At 44.7% G+C, this 13737-nt stretch overlaps 12 non-coding genes across 12 annotated transcripts; 9 read left to right on the top strand and 3 right to left on the bottom strand.

Moving 5' to 3' along the window:
• The first annotated feature begins 1078 nt into the window (after window positions 1–1078).
• On the top strand, window positions 1079–1150 carry TRNAT-UGU (transfer RNA threonine (anticodon UGU)). Its single transcript has one exon. It is a non-coding gene; the product is annotated as a tRNA-Thr (tRNA).
• A 1155-nt stretch (window positions 1151–2305) lies between these two features.
• Window positions 2306–2400, bottom strand: TRNAI-UAU (transfer RNA isoleucine (anticodon UAU)). Its single transcript has 2 exons — window positions 2363–2400; window positions 2306–2341 (listed from the first exon to the last, which is right to left on the bottom strand). It is a non-coding gene; the product is annotated as a tRNA-Ile (tRNA).
• A 292-nt stretch (window positions 2401–2692) lies between these two features.
• On the top strand, window positions 2693–2774 carry TRNAS-GCU (transfer RNA serine (anticodon GCU)). The gene has a single exon. It is a non-coding gene; the product is annotated as a tRNA-Ser (tRNA).
• A 1156-nt stretch (window positions 2775–3930) lies between these two features.
• TRNAT-UGU (transfer RNA threonine (anticodon UGU)) lies at window positions 3931–4002 on the top strand. The gene has a single exon. It is a non-coding gene; the product is annotated as a tRNA-Thr (tRNA).
• A 1545-nt stretch (window positions 4003–5547) lies between these two features.
• TRNAS-GCU (transfer RNA serine (anticodon GCU)) lies at window positions 5548–5629 on the top strand. The gene has a single exon. It is a non-coding gene; the product is annotated as a tRNA-Ser (tRNA).
• Window positions 5630–6785: 1156 nt separating this feature from the next.
• TRNAT-UGU (transfer RNA threonine (anticodon UGU)) lies at window positions 6786–6857 on the top strand. The gene has a single exon. It is a non-coding gene; the product is annotated as a tRNA-Thr (tRNA).
• A 1142-nt stretch (window positions 6858–7999) lies between these two features.
• Window positions 8000–8094, bottom strand: TRNAV-UAC (transfer RNA valine (anticodon UAC)). Its single transcript has 2 exons — window positions 8057–8094; window positions 8000–8035 (listed from the first exon to the last, which is right to left on the bottom strand). It is a non-coding gene; the product is annotated as a tRNA-Val (tRNA).
• Window positions 8095–8386: 292 nt separating this feature from the next.
• Window positions 8387–8468, top strand: TRNAS-GCU (transfer RNA serine (anticodon GCU)). Its single transcript has one exon. It is a non-coding gene; the product is annotated as a tRNA-Ser (tRNA).
• Window positions 8469–9583: 1115 nt separating this feature from the next.
• On the top strand, window positions 9584–9655 carry TRNAT-UGU (transfer RNA threonine (anticodon UGU)). Its single transcript has one exon. It is a non-coding gene; the product is annotated as a tRNA-Thr (tRNA).
• Window positions 9656–10824: 1169 nt separating this feature from the next.
• TRNAI-UAU (transfer RNA isoleucine (anticodon UAU)) lies at window positions 10825–10919 on the bottom strand. Its single transcript has 2 exons — window positions 10882–10919; window positions 10825–10860 (listed from the first exon to the last, which is right to left on the bottom strand). It is a non-coding gene; the product is annotated as a tRNA-Ile (tRNA).
• A 292-nt stretch (window positions 10920–11211) lies between these two features.
• Window positions 11212–11293, top strand: TRNAS-GCU (transfer RNA serine (anticodon GCU)). Its single transcript has one exon. It is a non-coding gene; the product is annotated as a tRNA-Ser (tRNA).
• Window positions 11294–12449: 1156 nt separating this feature from the next.
• Window positions 12450–12521, top strand: TRNAT-UGU (transfer RNA threonine (anticodon UGU)). The gene has a single exon. It is a non-coding gene; the product is annotated as a tRNA-Thr (tRNA).
• The last annotated feature ends 1216 nt before the right edge of the window (window positions 12522–13737 follow it).

The following is a 13737-nucleotide window of genomic DNA, read 5'->3' on the forward strand; positions in this document are numbered from 1 at the left end:
CCACTAGAAGGGCCCAACTGACTATTCCATTTTGGCAATTATGTCAAATTAAGGGGTTTTGTGCTTAATGGAAATTAGATCTTTCATGAAGTGTCCAGAGGATTGCCTTTCCCTCACTCCTGGCCTTCTAACTAACCCTGGTCGTAGTGGGCGTAGTGGGGCTCCGCGGAGCTACGCGGAGTGGGCGAGAAGCTACGCCCACTCCCGCACTCCGCGTAGCCCCACTACGCACCTCCCTCCCGCTCTCCCCTACATACATTATTTAAGCAACTACCCTTAATAAAACAATTTTAAAGCACTTACCGTGTCCGGGGCTCGTCCGGGGCTCCCTCTTGGAATAGCGTCGTCCTGGATACCAATGCGCATGCGCGGGCGGCCGCGCATGCGCATTTCTCCCGAGAAATGCGCATGCGCGGGAGGCCGCGCATGCGCATTGGTATCCAGGAAGGGACGCTATTCCAAGAGGGAGCCCCGGAAGAGCCCCGGACATGGTAAGTGCTTTAAAAATTGTTTTATTAAGGTTAGTTGCTTAAATAATGTATGTAGGGGAGGGCGGGAGGGAGGCGGGTGGCGGCCGAATCGGCTACGCACACGGAGTGGGCGTAGTGTTGCCGGCTACGCTGTCTACGCAAAATGCGTAGAAGGCAACACTACGCCTACTCCGTGGGCGTAGCCGATTCGGACGCCCAGGGTTACTTCTAACCAGTTTGGATAGATAGACTGATAAGAAAGCAGCTCTTACTCCTAAAGTTTCAGCCATCTCAAGTGTATGACTGTTGACATATGTCTGCCCCACAGAGACAGATCACTTCTAATAAGTGAGTTCTCTATCTGTCACTGATTGTGGACATACTAACTAGAGCTATCAGTATAGTCATAAATGTGAATACTCTTATGTTCTCAAATCAAAATGGAGTTTTTCCTACTTCCAAGAAAAGTGTCTTAAGCATGCTCTTCAATTTGTGCACGCATGTAGACATTCAAATGCAACTGCATTTCCATACAGAGTCTCAAAATCATAGATATCTTCATACCGCAGTAAGAATACATGAAGCGATTTACATACTGCAGGCAGGCTGGCCTTGTAGCTCAGTGGCAGAGCACGGGTCTTGTAAACCAGGGGTCATGAGTTCAAGCCTCATCAGGGCCTTTTTATATGTGAGTTTCTGTATGTTGTTTCCAAGTCATTCTTTCTAGGAGTCACACCTTGTCTTAAGTTTGCTTATTGACAAGCTTCCCTTTCCTGCTTTCATCGTATCAAGAAGACTTCATGAAAACCATTGAACCATAAACTATCGCCTCACCCCTTCCGATCGCCTGACGAACGCCTGACAAACGCCATTCTCACCCCGCCGGGACAAGCCAAATAAGCCATGCATATTTGAAGTTCCTTTGAAAGTCAGAGCGAGGACTATGACCTCTGTTCCGACTGAGTCTGCATCCACAGAAAGGATGAAATAAGGATCTAGAAATTTCACCAAGGAGATGTGAACTTCATCCCCCTTAAAATACTTTTCCTCCCAGATGCCCCGGCTCTTAGTCAAATGAGGTTAATCTTCAAAACCCCACCCCCACTAACCATAAATATCCGACTCTCCTGCTGTCCATTCAAATGATACAAGGTATCTTGTACATAGAGAGAATGTGAGAAAAAGCAGAATCGCTTCATAGATTTGGTGACCTTGGATGGGTGGGCTGGATAAAGAAGTGAACCTGATTTCGGGAAAAGGAGTATCGTGATGGGGATGAGGAAAAGAGAACATGGACCACATTCACAAGTTAGAGAAATAAATATATTAGGTTGAATGGTTTTAAAAAGGTAACTTTGAGCATGAATTGTTTTTTTAAACTGCAAAGAATAAAAAAAATCAATGTGGGATTGGAGGCACAATCTGAGCAGAAAGCACCATAAGCTGCTATGGTGCAACTCTTATGTTGACTAGAAACATTAATATGATGACGCTCTTCTTTTGATATGTCTTTCATTTACATGTTATTGTTAGTAGCTGATACAGCACTGTTTGCAGCATCTCAGTATATGGTTATCCCGTGACAACAATGTTTTCATCATATTTATTATTCTACAAATGTATTTTTAAATGCACTGATGTGGTGTTTGCATGCTATGCAAGACGGCACATCATGGAATGTTTATAAGGAGCATCGAATAGGATTGTGATATTTGCACCTGGAAGAGTCGGACACGCAGATCCTGAAAAGAAGTAAAAACTCTCTAGCAAGGGCCGTCTTTACCCTGAGTTTAATCTTTACTTTTAGTGAAATGGTTTATGAAAAACAAGTAAGCTGCTCCAGGTGAGGCTCGAACTCACAACCTCGGCATGCCTCAATGCAAGTACTGCTGTATAAGTACCGCGCGCTAACCGATAGCGCCACTGGAGCTCACTGTTCTCATATCTCCCCAGTTGAGCCATCTAGAGCTGACCAAGGAGATACTGGCACTGCTCCCTTATTCACTGTGCAAGATCGACTCACATGCTAGCATGTTATCATGACTATTAAAAACTACAGTCCTAATGGAACAGATTTGATAATTCTGCTATATCATGTGCTCTGTCTATTGAACACCACATATATTTGCCAGTTCTGACACAGTCTAGGAGAAACTTATGATTATTTGTAATTAGCACATCGTAAGAATTTCCTAAAAAATGAAACATAGTCACCTAAGGCAGACGAGGTGGCCGAGTGGTTAAGGCGATGGACTGCTAATCCATTGTGCTCTGCATGCGTGGGTTCGAATCCCACCTTCGTCGGAACGCCATCAGACACTCTTTTGAAGGTGGGCATGTCTCGTAGTACAATTACACTCTCTTTCAAGACACAGCCATAATCCAAAAGAAGGGCCCAACTGACTATTCCATTTTGGCAATTATGTCAAATTAAGGGGTTTTGTGCTTAATGGAAATTAGATCTTTCATGAAGTGTCCAGAGGATTGCCTTTCCCTCACTCCTGGCCTTCTAACTAACCCTGGTCGTAGTGGGCGTAGTGGGGCTCCGCGGAGCTACGCGGAGTGGGCGAGAAGCTACGCCCACTCCCGCACTCCGCGTAGCCCCACTACGCACCTCCCTCCCGCTCTCCCCTACATACATTATTTAAGCAACTACCCTTAATAAAACAATTTTAAAGCACTTACCGTGTCCGGGGCTCGTCCGGGGCTCCCTCTTGGAATAGCGTCGTCCTGGATACCAATGCGCATGCGCGGGCGGCCGCGCATGCGCATTTCTCCCGAGAAATGCGCATGCGCGGGAGGCCGCGCATGCGCATTGGTATCCAGGAAGGGACGCTATTCCAAGAGGGAGCCCCGGAAGAGCCCCGGACATGGTAAGTGCTTTAAAAATTGTTTTATTAAGGTTAGTTGCTTAAATAATGTATGTAGGGGAGGGCGGGAGGGAGGCGGGTGGCGGCCGAATCGGCTACGCACACGGAGTGGGCGTAGTGTTGCCGGCTACGCTGTCTACGCAAAATGCGTAGAAGGCAACACTACGCCTACTCCGTGGGCGTAGCCGATTCGGACGCCCAGGGTTACTTCTAACCAGTTTGGATAGATAGACTGATAAGAAAGCAGCTCTTACTCCTAAAGTTTCAGCCATCTCAAGTGTATGACTGTTGACATATGTCTGCCCCACAGAGACAGATCACTTCTAATAAGTGAGTTCTCTATCTGTCACTGATTGTGGACATACTAACTAGAGCTATCAGTATAGTCATAAATGTGAATACTCTTATGTTCTCAAATCAAAATGGAGTTTTTCCTACTTCCAAGAAAAGTGTCTTAAGCATGCTCTTCAATTTGTGCACGCATGTAGACATTCAAATGCAACTGCATTTCCATACAGAGTCTCAAAATCATAGATATCTTCATACCGCAGTAAGAATACATGAAGCGATTTACATACTGCAGGCAGGCTGGCTCTGTAGCTCAGTGGCAGAGCACGGGTCTTGTAAACCAGGGGTCATGAGTTCAAGCCTCATCAGGGCCTTTTTATATGTGAGTTTCTGTATGTTGTTTCCAAGTCATTCTTTCTAGGAGTCACACCTTGTCTTAAGTTTGCTTATTGACAAGCTTCCCTTTCCTGCTTTCATCGTATCAAGAAGACTTCATGAAAACCATTGAACCATAAACTATCGCCTCACCCCTTCCGATCGCCTGACAAACGCCATTCTCACCCCGCCGGGCAAGCCCTGCCGGGCAAAGCCAAATAAGCCATGCATATTTGAAGTTCCTTTGAAAGTCAGAGCGAGGACTATGACCTCTGTTCCGACTGAGTCTGCATCCACAGAAAGGATGAAATAAGGATCTAGAAATTTCACCAAGGAGATGTGAACTTCATCCCCCTTAAAATACTTTTCCTCCCAGATGCCCCGGCTCTTAGTCAAATGAGGTTAATCTTCAAAACCCCACCCCCACTAACCATAAATATCCGACTCTCCTGCTGTCCATTCAAATGATACAAGGTATCTTGTACATAGAGAGAATGTGAGAAAAAGCAGAATCGCTTCATAGATTTGGTGACCTTGGATGGGTGGGCTGGATAAAGAAGTGAACCTGATTTCGGGAAAAGGAGTATCGTGATGGGGATGAGGAAAAGAGAACATGGACCACATTCACAAGTTAGAGAAATAAATATATTAGGTTGAATGGTTTTAAAAAGGTAACTTTGAGCATGAATTGTTTTTTTAAACTGCAAAGAATAAAAAAAATCAATGTGGGATTGGAGGCACAATCTGAGCCGAAAGCACCATAAGCTGCTATGGTGCAACTCTTATGTTGACTAGAAACATTAATATGATGACGCTCTTCTTTTGATATGTCTTTCATTTACATGTTATTGTTAGTAGCTGATACAGCACTGTTTGCAGCTCCTCAGTATATGGTTATCCCGTGACAACAATGTTTTCATCATATTTATTATTCTACAAATGTATTTTTAAATGCACTGATGTGGTGTTTGCATGCTATGCAAGACGGCACATCATGGAATGTTTATAAGGAGCATCGAATAGGATTGTGATATTTGCACCTGGAAGAGTCGGACACGCATATCCTGAAAAGAAGTAAAAACTCTCTAGCAAGGGCCGTCTTTAGCCTGAGTTTAATCTTTACTTTTAGTGAAATGGTTTATGAAAAACCAGTAAGCTGCGCCAGGTGAGGCTCGAACTCACAACCTCGGCATGCCTCAATGCAAGTACTGCTGTATAAGTACCGCACGCTAACCGATAGCGCCACTGGAGCTCACTGTTCTCATATCTCCCCAGTTGAGCCATCTAGAGCTGACCAAGGAGATACTGGCACTGCTCCCTTATTCACTGTGCAAGATCGACTCACATGCTAGCATGTTATCATGACTATTAAAAACTACAGTCCTAATGGAACAGATTTGATAATTCTGCTATATCATGTGCTCTGTCTATTGAACACCACATATATTTGCCAGTTCTGACACAGTCTAGGAGAAACTTATGATTATTTGTAATTAGCACATCGTAAGAATTTCCTAAAAAATGAAACATAGTCACCTAAGGCAGACGAGGTGGCCGAGTGGTTAAGGCGATGGACTGCTAATCCATTGTGCTCTGCACGCGTGGGTTCGAATCCCACCTTTGTCGGAACGCCATCAGACACTCTTTTGAAGGTGGGCATGTCTCATAGTACAATTACACTCTCTTTCAAGACACAGCCATAATCCACTAGAAGGGCCCAACTGACTATTCCATTTTGGCAATTATGTCAAATTAAGGGGTTTTGTGCTTAATTGAAATTAGATCTTTCATGAAGTGTCCAGAGGATTGCCTTTCCCTCACTCCTGGCCTTCTAACTAACCCTGGTCGTAGTGGGCGTAGTGGGGCTCCGCGGAGCTACGCGGAGTGGGCGAGAAGCTACGCCCACTCCCGCACTCCGCGTAGCCCCACTACGCACCTCCCTCCCGCTCTCCCCTACATACATTATTTAAGCAACTACCCTTAATAAAACAATTTTAAAGCACTTACCGTGTCCGGGGCTCGTCCGGGGCTCCCTCTTGGAATAGCGTCGTCCTGGATACCAATGCGCATGCGCGGGCGGCCGCGCATGCGCATTTCTCCCGAGAAATGCGCATGCGCGGGAGGCCGCGCATGCGCATTGGTATCCAGGAAGGGACGCTATTCCAAGAGGGAGCCCCGGAAGAGCCCCGGACATGGTAAGTGCTTTAAAAATTGTTTTATTAAGGTTAGTTGCTTAAATAATGTATGTAGGGGAGGGCGGGAGGGAGGCGGGTGGCGGCCGAATCGGCTACGCTCACGGAGTGGGCGTAGTGTTGCCGGCTACGCTGTCTACGCAAAATGCGTAGAAGGCAACACTACGCCTACTCCGTGGGCGTAGCCGATTCGGACGCCCAGGGTTACTTCTAACCAGTTTGGATAGATAGACTGATAAGAAAGCAGCTCTTACTCCTAAAGTTTCAGCCATCTCAAGTGTATGACTGTTGACATATGTCTGCCCCACAGAGACAGATCACATCTAATAAGTGAGTTCTCTATCTGTCACTGATTGTGGACATACTAACTAGAGCTATCAGTATGGTCATAAATGTGAATACTCTTATGTTCTCAAATCAAAATGGAGTTTTTCCTACTTCCAAGAAAAGTGTCTTAAGCATGCTCTTCAATTTGTGCACGCATGTAGACATTCAAATGCAACTGCATTTACATACAGAGTCTCAAAATCATAGATATCTTCATACCGCAGTAAGAATACATGAAGCGATTTACATACTGCAGGCAGGCTGGCCTTGTAGCTCAGTGGCAGAGCACGGGTCTTGTAAACCAGGGGTCATGAGTTCAAGCCTCATCAGGGCCTTTTTATATGTGAGTTTCTGTATGTTGTTTCCAAGTCATTCTTTCTAGGAGTCACACCTTGTCTTAAGTTTGCTTATTGACAAGCTTCCCTTTCCTGCTTTCATCGTATCAAGAAGACTTCATGAAAACCATTGAACCATAAACTATGGGATCGCCTGACGAACGCCTGACAAACGCCATTCTCACCCCGCCGGGCAAGCCCTGCCGGGCAAAGCTAAATAAGCCATGCATATTTGAAGTTCCTTTGAAAGTCAGAGCGAGGACTATGACCTCTGTTCAGACTGAGTCTGCATCCACAGAAAGGATGAAATAAGGATCTAGAAATTTCACCAAGGAGATGTGAACTTCATCCCCCTTAAAATACTTTTCCTCCCAGATGCCCCGGCTCTTAGGCAAATGAGGTTAATCTTCAAAACCCCACCCCCACTAACCATAAATATCCGACTCTCCTGCTGTCCATTCAAATGATACAAGGTATCTTGTACATAGAGAGAATGTGAGAAAAAGCAGAATCGCTTCATAGATTTGGTGACCTTGGATGGGTGGGCTGGATAAAGAAGTGAACCTGATTTCGGGAAAAGGAGTATCGTGATGGGGATGAGGAAAAGAGAACATGGACCACATTCACAAGTTAGAGAAATAAATATATTAGGTTGAATGGTTTTAAAAAGTTAACTTTGAGCATGAATTGTTTTTTTAAACTGCAAAGAATAAAAAAAATCAATGTGGGATTGGAGGCACAATCTGAGCAGAAAGCACCATAAGCTGCTATGGTGCAACTCTTATGTTGACTAGAAACATTAATATGATGACGCTCTTCTTTTGATATGTCTTTCAGTTAAATTTTACTGTAAGTAGCTGATACAGCAGTGTTTGCAGCTCCTCAGTATATGGTTATCCCGTGACAACAATGTTTTCATCATATTTATTATTCTACAAATGTATTTTTAAATGCACTGATGTGGTGTTTGCATGCTATGCAAGACGGCACATCATGGAATGTTTATAAGGAGCATCGAATAGGATTGTGATATTTGCACCTGGAAGAGTCGGACACGCAGATCCTGAAAAGAAGTAAAAACTCTCTAGCTTTACTAGAGCTACTTTACTTTTAGTGAAATGGTTTATGAAAACCCAGTAAGCTGCTCCAGGTGAGGCTCAAACTCACAACCTCGGCATGCCTCAATGCAAGTACTGCTGTGTAAGTACCGCGCGCTAACCGATTGCGCCACTGGAGCTCACTGTTCTCATACCTCCCCAGTTGAGCCATCTAGAGCTGACCAAGTAGATACTGGCACTGCTCCCTTATTCACTGTGCAAGATCGACTCACATGCTAGCATGTTATCATGACTATTAAAAACTACAGTCCTAATGGAACAGATTTGATAATTCTGCTATATCATGTGCTCTGTCTATTGAACACCACATATATTTGCCAGTTCTGACACAGTCTAGGAGAAACTTATGATTATTTGTAATTAGCACATCGTAAGAATTTCCTAAAAAATGAAACATAGTCACCTAAGGCAGACGAGGTGGCCGAGTGGTTAAGGCGATGGACTGCTAATCCATTGTGCTGTGCACGCGTGGGTTCGAATCCCACTTTCGTCGGAACGCCATCAGACACTCTTTTGAAGGTGGGCATGTCTTGTAGTACAATTACACTCTCTTTCAAGACACAGCCATAATCCACTAGAAGGGCCCAACTGACTATTCCATTTTGGCAATTATGTCAAATTAAGGGAAGTGTTTTGTGCTTAATTGAAATTAGATCTTTCATGAAGTGTCCAGAGGATTGCCTTTCCCTCACTCCTGGCCTTCTAACTAACCCTGGTCGTAGTGGGCGTAGTGGGGCTCCGCGGAGCTACGCGGAGTGGGCGAGAAGCTACGCCACTCCCGCACTCCGCGTAGCCCCACTACGCACCTCCCTCCCGCTCTCCCCTACATACATTATTTAAGCAACTACCCTTAATAAAACAATTTTAAAGCACTTACCGTGTCCGGGGCTCGTCCGGGGCTCCCTCTTGGAATAGCGTCGTCCTGGATACCAATGCCCATGCGCGGGAGGCCGCGCATGCGCATTGGTATCCAGGAAGGGACGCTATTCCAAGAGGGAGCCCCGGAAGAGCCCCGGACATGGTAAGTGCTTTAAAAATTGTTTTATTAAGGTTAGTTGCTTAAATAATGTATGTAGGGGAGGGCGGGAGGGAGGCGGGTGGCGGCCGAATCGGCTACGCCCACGGAGTGGGCGTAGTGTTGCCGGCTACGCTGTCTACGCAAAATGCGTAGAAGGCAACACTACGCCTACTCCGTGGGCGTAGCCGATTCGGACGCCCAGGGTTACTTCTAACCAGTTTGGATAGATAGACTGATAAGAAAGCAGCTCTTACTCCTAAAGTTTCAGCCATCTCAAGTGTATGACTGTTGACATATGTCTGCCCCACAGAGACAGATCACTTCTAATAAGTGAGTTCTCTATCTGTCACTGATTGTGGACATACTAACTAGAGCTATCAGTATGGTCATAAATGTGAATACTCTTATGTTCTCAAATCAAAATGGAGTTTTTCCTACTTCCAAGAAAAGTGTCTTAAGCATGCTCTTCAATTTGTGCACGCATGTAGACATTCAAATGCAACTGCATTTCCATACAGAGTCTCAAAATCATAGATATCTTCATACCGCAGTAAGAATACATGAAGCGATTTACATACTGCAGGCAGGCTGGCCTTGTAGCTCAGTGGCAGAGCACTGGTCTTGTAAACCAGGGGTCATGAGTTCAAGCCTCATCAGGGCCTTTTTATATGTGAGTTTCTGTATGTTGTTTCCAAGTCATTCTTTCTAGGAGTCACACCTTGTCTTAAGTTTGCTTATTGACAAGCTTCCCTTTCCTGCTTTCATCGTATCAAGAAGACTTCATGAAAACCATTGAACCATAAACTATCGCCTCACCCCTTCCGATCGCCTGACGAACGCCTGACAAACGCCATTCTCACCCCGCCGGGCAAGCCCTGCCGGGCAAAGCCAAATAAGCCATGCATATTTGAAGTTCCTTTGAAAGTCAGAGCGAGGACTATGACCTCTGTTCCGACTGAGTCTGCATCCACAGAAAGGATGAAATAAGGATCTAGAAATTTTACCAAGGAGATGTGAACTTCATCCCCCTTAAAATACTTTTCCTCCCAGATGCCCCGGCTCTTAGGCAAATGAGGTTAATCTTCAAAACCCCACCCCCACTAACCATAAATATCCGACTCTCCTGCTGTCCATTCAAATGATACAAGGTATCTTGTACATAGAGAGAATGTGAGAAAAAGCAGAATCGCTTCATAGATTTGGTGACCTTGGATGGGTGGGCTGGATAAAGAAGTGAACCTGATTTCGGGAAAAGGAGTATCGTGATGGGGATGAGGAAAAGAGAACATGGACCACATTCACAAGTTAGAGAAATAAATATATTAGGTTGAATGGTTTTAAAAAGTTAACTTTGAGCATGAATTGTTTTTTTAAACTGCAAAGAATAAAAAAAATCAATGTGGGATTGGAGGCACAATCTGAGCAGAAAGCACCATAAGCTGCTATGGTGCAACTCTTATGTTGACTAGAAACATTAATATGATGACGCTCTTCTTTTGATATGTCTTTCATTTACATGTTATTGTTAGTAGCTGATACAGCACTGTTTGCAGCATCTCAGTATATGGTTATCCCGTGACAACAATGTTTTCATCATATTTATTATTCTACAAATGTATTTTTAAATGCACTGATGTGGTGTTTGCATGCTATGCAAGACGGCACATCATGGAATGTTTATAAGGAGCATCGAATAGGATTGTGATATTTGCACCTGGAAGAGTCGGACACGCAGATCCTGAAAAGAAGTAAAAACTCTCTAGCAAGGGCCGTCTTTACCCTGAGTTTAATCTTTACTTTTAGTGAAATGGTTTATGAAAAACAAGTAAGCTGCTCCAGGTGAGGCTCGAACTCACAACCTCGGCATGCCTCAATGCAAGTACTGCTGTATAAGTACCGCGCGCTAACCGATAGCGCCACTGGAGCTCACTGTTCTCATATCTCCCCAGTTGAGCCATCTAGAGCTGACCAAGGAGATACTGGCACTGCTCCCTTATTCACTGTGCAAGATCGACTCACATGCTAGCATGTTATCATGACTATTAAAAACTACAGTCCTAATGGAACAGATTTGATAATTCTGCTATATCATGTGCTCTGTCTATTGAACACCACATATATTTGCCAGTTCTGACACAGTCTAGGAGAAACTTATGATTATTTGTAATTAGCACATCGTAAGAATTTCCTAAAAAATGAAACATAGTCACCTAAGGCAGACGAGGTGGCCGAGTGGTTAAGGCGATGGACTGCTAATCCATTGTGCTCTGCATGCGTGGGTTCGAATCCCACCTTCGTCGGAACGCCATCAGACACTCTTTTGAAGGTGGGCATGTCTCGTAGTACAATTACACTCTCTTTCAAGACACAGCCATAATCCAAAAGAAGGGCCCAACTGACTATTCCATTTTGGCAATTATGTCAAATTAAGGGGTTTTGTGCTTAATGGAAATTAGATCTTTCATGAAGTGTCCAGAGGATTGCCTTTCCCTCACTCCTGGCCTTCTAACTAACCCTGGTCGTAGTGGGCGTAGTGGGGCTCCGCGGAGCTACGCGGAGTGGGCGAGAAGCTACGCCCACTCCCGCACTCCGCGTAGCCCCACTACGCACCTCCCTCCCGCTCTCCCCTACATACATTATTTAAGCAACTACCCTTAATAAAACAATTTTAAAGCACTTACCGTGTCCGGGGCTCGTCCGGGGCTCCCTCTTGGAATAGCGTCGTCCTGGATACCAATGCGCATGCGCGGGCGGCCGCGCATGCGCATTTCTCCCGAGAAATGCGCATGCGCGGGAGGCCGCGCATGCGCATTGGTATCCAGGAAGAGACGCTATTCCAAGAGGGAGCCCCGGAAGAGCCCCGGACATGGTAAGTGCTTTAAAAATTGTTTTATTAAGGTTAGTTGCTTAAATAATGTATGTAGGGGAGGGCGGGAGGGAGGCGGGTGGCGGCCGAATCGGCTACGCACACGGAGTGGGCGTAGTGTTGCCGGCTACGCTGTCTACGCAAAATGCGTAGAAGGCAACACTACGCCTACTCCGTGGGCGTAGCCGATTCGGACGCCCAGGGTTACTTCTAACCAGTTTGGATAGATAGACTGATAAGAAAGCAGCTCTTACTCCTAAAGTTTCAGCCATCTCAAGTGTATGACTGTTGACATATGTCTGCCCCACAGAGACAGATCACTTCTAATAAGTGAGTTCTCTATCTGTCACTGATTGTGGACATACTAACTAGAGCTATCAGTATAGTCATAAATGTGAATACTCTTATGTTCTCAAATCAAAATGGAGTTTTTCCTACTTCCAAGAAAAGTGTCTTAAGCATGCTCTTCAATTTGTGCACGCATGTAGACATTCAAATGCAACTGCATTTCCATACAGAGTCTCAAAATCATAGATATCTTCATACCGCAGTAAGAATACATGAAGCGATTTACATACTGCAGGCAGGCTGGCTCTGTAGCTCAGTGGCAGAGCACGGGTCTTGTAAACCAGGGGTCATGAGTTCAAGCCTCATCAGGGCCTTTTTATATGTGAGTTTCTGTATGTTGTTTCCAAGTCATTCTTTCTAGGAGTCACACCTTGTCTTAAGTTTGCTTATTGACAAGCTTCCCTTTCCTGCTTTCATCGTATCAAGAAGACTTCATGAAAACCATTGAACCATAAACTATCGCCTCACCCCTTCCGATCGCCTGACAAACGCCATTCTCACCCCGCCGGGCAAGCCCTGCCGGGCAAAGCCAAATAAGCCATGCATATTTGAAGTTCCTTTGAAAGTCAGAGCGAGGACTATGACCTCTGTTCCGACTGAGTCTGCATCCACAGAAAGGATGAAATAAGGATCTAGAAATTTCACCAAGGAGATGTGAACTTCATCCCCCTTAAAATACTTTTCCTCCCAGATGCCCCGGCTCTTAGTCAAATGAGGTTAATCTTCAAAACCCCACCCCCACTAACCATAAATATCCGACTCTCCTGCTGTCCATTCAAATGATACAAGGTATCTTGTACATAGAGAGAATGTGAGAAAAAGCAGAATCGCTTCATAGATTTGGTGACCTTGGATGGGTGGGCTGGATAAAGAAGTGAACCTGATTTCGGGAAAAGGAGTATCGTGATGGGGATGAGGAAAAGAGAACATGGACCACATTCACAAGTTAGAGAAATAAATATATTAGGTTGAATGGTTTTAAAAAGGTAACTTTGAGCATGAATTGTTTTTTTAAACTGCAAAGAATAAAAAAAATCAATGTGGGATTGGAGGCACAATCTGAGCAGAAAGCACCATAAGCTGCTATGGTGCAACTCTTATGTTGACTAGAAACATTAATATGATGACGCTCTTCTTTTGATATGTCTTTCATTTACATGTTATTGTTAGTAGCTGATACAGCACTGTTTGCAGCTCCTCAGTATATGGTTATCCCGTGACAACAATGTTTTCATCATATTTATTATTCTACAAATGTATTTTTAAATGCACTGATGTGGTGTTTGCATGCTATGCAAGACGGCACATCATGGAATGTTTATAAGGAGCATCGAATAGGATTGTGATATTTGCACCTGGAAGAGTCGGACACGCATATCCTGAAAAGAAGTAAAAACTCTCTAGCAAGGGCCGTCTTTAGCCTGAGTTTAATCTTTACTTTTAGTGAAATGGTTTATGAAAAACCAGTAAGCTGCGCCAGGTGAGGCTCGAACTCACAACCTCGGCATGCCTCAATGCAAGTACTGCTGT

Source organism: Lissotriton helveticus, chromosome 5_1 (genome assembly GCF_964261635.1).
Source record: "Lissotriton helveticus chromosome 5_1, aLisHel1.1, whole genome shotgun sequence".
Lineage (NCBI taxonomy): Eukaryota > Metazoa > Chordata > Amphibia > Caudata > Salamandridae > Lissotriton > Lissotriton helveticus.